Source organism: Vombatus ursinus, unplaced genomic scaffold (assembly GCF_900497805.2).
Source record: "Vombatus ursinus unplaced genomic scaffold, bare-nosed wombat genome assembly UNPS02014791.1, whole genome shotgun sequence".
NCBI classification, from domain to species: Eukaryota; Metazoa; Chordata; class Mammalia; order Diprotodontia; family Vombatidae; genus Vombatus; species Vombatus ursinus.
In genome coordinates, this window is record NW_020954569.1 from 13,767,972 (window position 1) to 13,778,324 (window position 10,353).

A 10,353-nucleotide genomic window follows, 5' to 3' on the forward strand; every position below is an offset into this window, starting at 1 on the left:
GATCTTTCCTACTTACAGCTTATATGCTTTAGTATTAATCACTAGCCTTAGATCTCTGACGCTGCTTCCATTGAGACTATTTCTCTATAAGCACCCAGTTAAGTCCAATGCAAAGACACAACAAACCCAGGAATGAAACTCTAAGTTCATAGTAGGTTTGGACATGATTTTCTTACAAATAGACATTTAGTAGGCCTTCTAAAAGAATATCAAAGATTTCATCAAAACATTTTCTTCATGAAAGTATCTCCCTCTGTTAAAAACAACTTGTAATTCCCTAATTACCATAAAATTCCTAGTTACCTAAATTCTCTATTCAAAAGGTGTCTGTGTAAGAATTATGAGATTTTACAAAATCCCTTTTTTTGCATAATTACCAAGTTTCTTTTCACACACACACACACACACAAAATACTTTTACCAGTGCTTGACTTAAACAATAACTCCAAATAGCGTAGTTAATAATTTTAAACTTCATAAGTGAGAGCCAAATAATCCCAGTTAAAACTTCCCTTTAAACAGACAAAACTTGGAAATTCTCATTTCTTAAATTACAGTACTTAAAAGGAAATGTTACAGAACAGGACCATATAGAATGCCCCAACAGCCCCGATTCATTCGTTTTTCTCTTTCTCTGAAGGCACAATTCTTAATCTAACAACATTCCAGATTATAAGAGAAATTGCCCTTTCAAAAATGTAACTAATACAATTGCTTACCAGATTACATCATATAAGAAAATTCAGAAATATGTAAGCAGTATATTAAAAACTTGAAACAGACCCAATTAATTATTATCAGAAATAAAAAAAAAAACCTTTCATTCTGAACTCCTCCACCAGGTTCAACAGTCTCCTGGGGCCACTCCCACCCCTATTGACTGGCTTTTTTTTCTATTATCTATTATCTATGTTAACCCTTCATTGTCTCTTACTGGTCTGATAACCTCAGACAACCTTACTGACATTCCCAATCAACACCCTTGGCCAATTTCCCCATACAAGCTATTCCCTGCCTTGAAAGCCTGGCCCATATGGCCCATCCCCCAACAAACCTAGACTTTAGCCTAAAGAAGGCCTGCATTGAAAAAAAAATTAAATTTCTAATTGAGACCCTGATATGTGAGAATACTTCATTAATTCCAAATCAATACATATCAATAAGTTTTTCACAATAAAATATGTTTGTACCACAGGGCATACATTCAAAATTGTTTCCACAATTGTAATAAACTTGGAAACAACCCATTATCAATTTAGATGAATGTACTCCCAAATCATTTTGCACAGAGAATCATTCACCTCATCATTAATATGTTGAAACTATAACTTTAAACCACCATATATTTTTATAATAGTCAAGATCTTAAATGAAAATCTGCTATCGTAGTCTTATAACCAGATATACCTCACTAGGTATTTAACAGTTTCAAATTATCTCATCTTTATGACTAAAAGACCCATTTCAGGTCAAGAGTTACTTTAACACCATTTCTACCTCACATTGATCCCTCAAATTTTACAATCTAAGAGTTTTAGAAATACAATACAATTTAGAAACAGTAATAACTTTTGTAACACAAACAATAAACTTCAGATAACAGCAATTGCATTTCCAGATTAGCATGTATAGAAATTATCACTCTTATTACTCTTGGTACCTTTAACAATTATATTAAATAATATTAATTCTGCATTTAACATATGCCATTGTATTAAGCATTTTACAATCATTATATAATAATTTATTTTCCATAACAACTATTATTATTTTTTCCTTTATAAAACAGTAAACTTAAATCAAATCAGGTCCCAATTTATAATTGCTAATGATAAACGTTTAAAAACATTTTTGTTTTAAATCCAATACTCTTGACCCTTTAAAAGGAAATACTCTCCACAAATTTATATATTCCCTTAAAGAGACACATGGTGACAATTCCTGCTCTAATTCTTTCTGCTTTTCTTTCCTACTTCCTTAAGGGAACTAAGAAAAAGTCCCCTCTGCTTCTTAGAGACTTATCAGATAGAGTCACCCTCCTGAAAATCTCAGGCTCCAGCAATTTAAACAGGGCAGAGACAGGTCTTTTCACTCTTGTATAAGTGAGTCCAACCTTTCTCTTTAGTCCATACCACAGTTCTGTAGTGAGCAGCACCTGGAGTGAACTCCCCTCTTTCCACACTCAGACGTGAATCTAATCACCAGGCTGGAACTTGGGCACAGGAAACCCCAGCGGTGGAGTTTGAGCAATGATTCCTTTATTCTGTAAAGAAAACAGATAACTTGCCAAAGACTGCATATATTCTCTAAGGAATTAATAACAAACTTCAATACACACCTAAATACTTTGGTGACTTTTGGTTCACATAAGTAGCTAAGCTTGAATTTCCATGAGAGACACATTTCAGAAGCCAATCATACACACCTGTGTCTCAAAGTTTGCTATCCTCCCTTTCTAGAATTAGATACCTATCAATTGTAAACCATTTATTCTCACATCCTACTATAATAACTCAGATATGTTCCAGTATCCATTTATGATTTAACAGATTCAATATTGTTATAGAAAGTTGTTATACAACAGGATGAAACATCCTTGGCTCTGTTTGAATAAGAGTCACAATTCTCCAATTGTATAGCACCAATTCCACATAATAGCCAGACTGAGGAATAGTCAGGTGAGAAACATTCCTTCTCAAAGGAACACAATAGGGAAACTGAGCCAGGAGGATCCCATCCTAGATCTAGGCTAAGATTGTCCTCATGGCTTTTTCCCAGATGCAGTCCTCCACTGGGTAACAGAACTGGATCACATTCCCTCTGAGTAGCTTGTGACATTTCTTTCAGATACTGATTTAATGCAGACAACTATACCCAAATTCAAATTCAAAACAAAATTAGTTATAGTCCCAAAAGCCTTTTATCTCAAACAGCAAGTTTCACTGATCACAGCTTAAAGTCAGATACAGTTAATTGTACTCTCATAGAGTTGCAATAAGCAAGAGAGATTTACCAGGACTCACATACATAAGAGGTTTCGCTTAACATCTTTCCTCCTCAAATTTAAACTCATTCTGGTGTAAAAGCCAATCACTAGAAATCATTTCTATCTATTGTACATAAACTCACAACTTCCCAGCAAACCAAGTTCATTGTCTATAACCCAAGCAAGTTCTTTTCTTAGGGCATCTTTGCCCATACAAAAAGTTTCCAGAAACCTTGGCAAGTTTACAGAATAAGGGGAATTGCCTTGTACCATAGCGAGAGGTTGATTCTGGTGCCCCTCTGCCTGTCTACCCCCATATCCCAAGAAGGACTTTTTTGAATGGGCAGAACCAATCTGGATAAGGCTTTTACCCAATCCCCACCTTTTCACACATGGTAATCAATTAACAATTCTAGGTTTTAACATTAAAACAGTAACTTCAAATAGCTTGGTTAACAATCTTATAATTTTCATAAGTGATAGTCAAATTGTTTTAGCTATAACCCCTTCTTTAATTACAGGTAAGGGTGGAAATACCTGGTTTTCTAAGTGGCAGTTATAAAACATTATAAGACAAGGTTAGCAGGGTTGACAAAGTAATATAACTGGTTTCACACAGTTTTCCTACTGTCTTTTAGTTTCTTTCAGTTCATACTTTAATAACATCCAAATTATGAAAAGCTGCTTGACATAACTGATACAAAAGTTTACCAATTTGAAACAATACTAGATGTTTAAAATTTGAAAGAAACACATCACCAATCAAGTGATTCCAATTCTGTTGAATGCATTTCCAAATTCCCCTACATGGAAAATTGGGCATCTCTTCACCATTGGCATTGTATACTGGTCATACCTAATTAAGGAACTAATAATAATAGTTGTTAACATTTTTAGTGTCTGCCCTCTGCCAGGTATTGTGTTAGGCACCTTCCAATCATGTGACATAAACTGAGGTAACTTGCTTAATGTCACCCAGTTAACAAATTTCAGATCCTTACATTTTCCCAATTTACCTTAGTGCCAAACAGTGTAATAAATTCTGACTTAAGCATTAAATTAAGAACATCACATTTCATTTAAAATATTACCAGAAAGAATTAAATTACCTTTTGTTTGTGTTCTGGTACACAAAAACTTTTCTCTTTTATCTGATGCAGAAAATAATTAAGTGCTACCTCTCTTTATGATCTGAAGGGAAAAGGTCCCCCTTTTCTATCTTGTCTTTCCCTCCACATTCAGAGTTAGAATGTAGAAAGAGAGAGATGATTTTTTCCCAACAATTCTCCAAAAGTTTCCAAACCTTTTACTCTCAAACCCTCTGTTCACACTATTCATGCAGATAGACTATGCTTTTCTTTCTACCCATACTTCTTTCATTCCTCCATGCTTAAACTTTCTTGCCTTTCCTCCTAACAGACTTTGATTAAAGTCCCTTTAAAACTGCTTGCCCTTTGCCAATCATTTAATTTTCTCTCTCTTTCTCCTCTGAGGCTGGAGTTAGGAAGGGGGAAATAAAAAGCTACAGCCCTTGCCGACTATATTTTAACCTTACAGTGTCACGACCTACATACAGACAGACTCACTCCTTCACAGAACACACACAGAGACACAAAACAGACATACAACAAATTCTGCTCATTGTTTTTTGTACCCTGGATGACAGGAAGCATGGACAAGCTCTCCTTATCTGAAAGAATCTTTGTTAAATCATAAGACCTGACATATCTCCAATCTCGACCAAACTCAAGTGGGCTACCTTCTGGTACATTTGGGAGGGGATTCCCACCACTCAACTTTGACTGAGACTTTCTCATGTCTCTCTATTGTTATTTTCAGGTGGAGACTTTCTGTTTCTTGACTCTGGTTTCTTAGGCTCCTCAATCTGGACTCAGTCAGGCTAGTCCTCATGAAGAGGCTCTTAGTTTCTTGCCTCAGATCTCTTAGAACCTTCAACCCCACAGACTCAACAGAACTAACCTATGCCCCACCCTATCCAGTTGCCCAGGAATCCAGAACAGAGAGGCTTACCTGGGTCTGTGCACAAACTTACGTGACCAATTGTTCCTATGAGTGGTTCCTGTCCCCTTAAGTTGTTTTCTGTTCTGGGATTTACCCTCCCTTTAGGCCTTCTCCAGTCAGAGGAGAGTCACTCCCACACCCGAGTGAGGGCCACCACTAAGACTTTGGTGGGACATCCTACCAGTCAGTTGAGGCTAGGAAGACCCCCTCCTCTTCCCGGGGGGATCCCAGAACAAGCCCCTAAAACTGAGTGAGATGGCGACCACCGAAATCAAGAGTTTGGAGTCTGAATCGGAGATTAGAAAAGGTCTTTATTCTTTCTTATGAGAAAGGGCACAGCCCTTGTTGCTCCAGCAGTGGCAGCCAGGGAGTGCCCCTCAAACACATTTAATAGATGTGTGACCCTCAGCAAGTCACTTAACTTCTGTTTCTTTCAGTTTGCTAGTTTCTAAGTAAGGATAATAATAGCACCTACTTCCCAACATTGTTGTGAGGATAAAATGAAATGATATTTGTGAAATGCTTTGCAAAACTTAAAGTGCTATATAAATGTTAGTTTCTAGCTATTATCTTTATGACATTCAAATTCTAAAGCTATGATCTTTGATTCATTTAACCATAAAAGTTAAATTGACCTTCTGATTATTTACACTGAGTGAGCAATATAACAAACTAGTGGATATTTGTGAAAAGTATGTAAAAAGTAAGTTTGGGAAAGGGATTCTTTATATATGGTGAGGTCCCTAAGATACTTCTCTTTGCAGAAGATTTTGTGATATACGCATCATGCCATCAAGTCCCAGAACATTATAGGACATTCTTAATGAGATTTATGATAACTCAAAAGAGTTTCCCAGAGAAATCTAGATAGAAAAACAAGTGACAGAATGGGGATGCTGGGGTATGTGTGATGATTACTCTACTGGAGGAGACAGGATTGAATGGGGTCACTTGAACAAGTAGAAGAGTTAGCCTTGGCTTCCTTCAAGATCCAACTCAAATGGGACAGCTAGGTGGCACACTGGATAGAGCACAGGGCCTGAAGTCAGAAGGACCTGAGTTCATATCTGACATCAGACCAAACACTTGACATGTACTACCTGTGTGACCCTAGGCAAGTCACTTAACCCCAATTGCCTAAAAAAAAATCCAACTCAAGTCTCATATAAGACAGGGATGAAGGAAGAGATAATGACAGAAGGCATCTGAGTGATATGAGATAAGGAAGAAGGGATAAGAAGGATTGCATTTGAAAAAACTATGCAAGATACTTCCCTAAACACACACATATACCCATGCATCTTCTGAAAACAAACGTTTTCACAGTGAAGCTGTAGAGTTGTGAATCTTGGAACACCATAGAACCTGAAGAATCAAAGTTAAAGGTGAATCAAAGTGCAATGAAGAGTTGCATGGTGGATACAAGTCATCTGCGGCATATTTCCAGCGATGACTTATGCACAAGAAATGGCATAAGAAATAACGTTAGCAACATGGAACATTAAGAAAATGGACCTACTTCTCTCCCTGCATTCCTACTGATTTACTAACAATTCCTCTAACATTCCCTCTTCTCTCTCCTCCTCTCACAATGGCTATTCCCATGCCTCAGATACTCTGACACCTTGTTTCTACCTCTTTGTTTCTTTGAGTCCCTTCAAGATCCAACTCAAAGCCTATGTTTTTCTGGATGCCTTTTCTGGTCCCCTTGGAGACAAGTGCCTTCCCTTCTCATATTACCTTCCAGCTATTTTGTAAATATCTAATTATATACATCTAATCTCCATTAGAAGAAGCTTCTTCAGGCCAGGGAAAATGATTTTATTTTTGTACGTACAGCACTTATCAAGGTGTCTGACATAGCAAGAGCTTAATAAATGCATGTTAATTGACTGAGTTATAAGAAGCGTTATAGATAGTTATCCAAGAACTGTGTGAAGTAGAAGAAGGACTCCAAAAATTGCAGAGGTTGAGGAATCTGAGGATGAATTCAGTTATGGGTCATACAGAGGGCAAGCACACTCACACTAACAAGATCACAGACCCATTCAAACATTGGAGTATAAACAGTACCGCCCCAAGTAAGTGTTTAGTTTGAGGTAGCAAGGACACAACAGAAGTATGAGAGGTGGGAAATAAGCCACTAATAGAACCACTAAAAATAAATATTTTAGAGATTCAGTAGGGCAAAGGATATGCCTTGACAAAAATATTTTTGGTGACTCCTGTATTAAACAGTCAAACAATCAATCAAAGACTGACATGCTGTCTGTAAATGTAATCTGGAGAAATTGTGATAGATGACCTCATTTCTATTTTAAACATATATGTTCTGAAAAGGTGGATTTCTTTAATGTTATATTAACAAAGTAAAGAAAAAAGCATCACCCACATTGGAGATGAACAAAGAAAACAGACTCTAAATGATGGGTATTAGCTTCAAGTTTGTCATAATCAGAAAATATAAGAATTTTTATTAGAATGATTCATTTATCAAGATTTTAGTTCATAGTAGTTGGTAGTTGCAAAGTACAGTGAAAATAGTATAGAGTTTTTGTCCCAGTAGGAAACATTAAGATATATTCCATTCATTTGAATCATAAATCATATATTTGTAAGATTACACATGTGCATACATGTGTGCTCGCACACACACACACACACACACACACACAATGGAACACCCAGAGCCATGCTGCTTCAATACTTTCATGTCTATTCAATCATCCCACGATAGATCTCACAACTCTTTTTAAAAAATCATTATTATAGTAGTGCCAGACATTTATATACGAAAGTGAACCCAATATCAATCTACTCACCAGCATCATACACACATAATGGAGCCACACAGAAAGGATTTATAGCAAGATGATATAACTCAATACAGAATTTCCTGGAACCAATAAATATAGACACTACCTTCATCCACTTTTCATAGGGTGATAAGAATCTGATATTTTGCAGTAATAAGAAAGAAGTCAAAGAAATAGAGAGATGTAATTGCAGTGGTGTAAAAATTTATTTATTATTTTCTTCAATCTGACATATGCTGAAAATCTCAGAGGAAAGCAAATAATAATTACTCCCAAATACTACAGTGTTTGAGGATTTACAGACTATTTTCTTTACAACTCTGTGAGGGAGGTCGTGCATGTATTTATTACCTGTATTTTTTGTTTTTATTGTTCAGTCAAGTCTTACTCTTAATTATCCCATTTAGGATTTTCTTAGCAAAGATACTAGAGTGGTTTGCCATTTGTTTCTCCAGCTCATTTTACAGATGAGAAAATTGAGGCAGGGCTAAGTGACTTGCCCAGGGTCCCAAAGCTAGTAAGTATCTGAGGTCAGATTTGAACTCATGAAGATTAGTCTTAGTGACTTCAACCCCTGCATTCCATCCACTACACCATCTAACTGCTCCACCACCATTTTACAAATGGGGAACATGGGTGTGAGAGATATTAAGGGATTTGTTCCACATGGTCATACAGTTAACAAATAAGAACACTGGGACTTAAGACTATTTCTTATTCCCAGACTAGTACTCGTTGAGGTATACCACATCATTATCCACCTGAACTATCAACAGCATTGTTTTCTCTTAAATTTTAAGATCCCAGAGCCAAGGTATTATTTCTGTTTAGTTAGCTTTCTAGAGCACAAAGAGCCCGATTTTGCTATTCTTCCTGGTCTCCCTCCTAGGCAAGGCTTGAGACCCACTTGGCAGCAGGTGAAGCAGGAAGTCATCCACTGAATAAGTTGATAACTTCCTGGGCAAGAGTGATGAAAAGGAAGAGCATGAAGGCTCCTGTCTCAGGAGGGAGGAATGGGAGGAGCAGGTAGAGGAGGAGGTACACATATACTAGGCTATTCCTATAAAGGTTGGGGTGAACAGCCACTAATGTGAGAGGCTGGGTTGAGGAGTCATAGACAAAACATATTTTCCAAATGGGAAGTAGGAGTCAGGATATACTTTGATTAAAATAGAAACCAAGTAGGAAACATGGAGTTGGCTCAAAGGATCTGGAAACAGCAATGGTCAGAAGTTCACATGAACCTTGTTGCGCTATGAGAGGTTGAGACCCCTCAAAGATTGGAGTACAAGACAGGGTTGTCTGGAATGAATTCACAGACTCAAGCATTCTTCAAGTCAAGTTGGCAAAAAAGTTTATTGTAATGTTTTTTCAGTGGGCAAGGATTCTTAAGGAACCTGTGAAAGACTGAGGATGGAGCTATGGTTTATATGGAAAAGAGCATGGGAAAGGAATGCCAGGGATACCGATTAGGTAATCTAAAGGTCCAGGTGTCTTTGGGAGCTATGGATGGGAAAGTATAGGGAGTATACCAGACAGGGAGCGAGATGTCAGAGGCATGGATCTTGGGAAAATGGCAGGAGGAAGAGTGCTTGGTCCAGCCAGGGACAGAACTCCTTGGGTCAGACAAGACACCCCCTCTCTCTGTCCTGATTAGAGAATGCTCTGCAACAAGGGAAAGTTTTCTCATAAGACAGGAGCTTACCAAGGAATTGGGAGGCTTCCAGAGACATGATCTCAGGGCTGGGGCCTGAGCAGCCCAGCACTCTTTCACCCAACTTTGTGTGGTTGCACCAGGGAGAGAGATAAGGGTCTTTCTGGGGTCCACTCATGAGTAATTGCTCAGCACAGTGTCCTTGGGCTGGGGAGAAATTGTCAGAGACAGTGTTTCTGAGACTAGGGAGAATTTGGGGTCCAAGTAGAAGGACAAGCACCCAAGCACAAGCACCCAAGCACCCCATCAATCCTGATGCCCTTCCCTTTGCACCCTGAAGCTGCATATGTCCCTTCTAGTCTAGATGGGACCTCTTGCCACACTAAGTTGCAGTTGATCAACTCCAACCAGCATTGCTTTCTAAAGATACCACATTAAACTGCAGTGCATGGCGACCCTACTTCATCATTTAACACAGGTGGGGAGCTGGTATTAATCCCAAATCATCTGTTTGACAAGTGAATTGTAGTAAAATGGATGGGCTAATCTACAGGAACAGAGGCCTGCTCTATTTATATTTAGGTGAATTCTTATTTTAGATGATAATTTTGTTGCACACCCTTAAACCATGTAGTGTAAGCAGAAAAGTAATTAATAGCAACAATAATAATTAACACTTATATAAAGGATCAGTAAACTATGGTCCTGTAGCCAAATGTAGCATTCTTTTATTAGCCTGGGAGTTGAGAATAATTTTAAATGTAAAAGAAAAATACAATAACACAGATTTGGTCCAAGGCCCTAGTTTGCTAACCCCTGATCTCCCTCCCTCTCTCTCTCTCTCTCTCTCTCTCTCTCTCTCTCTCTCTCTCTCT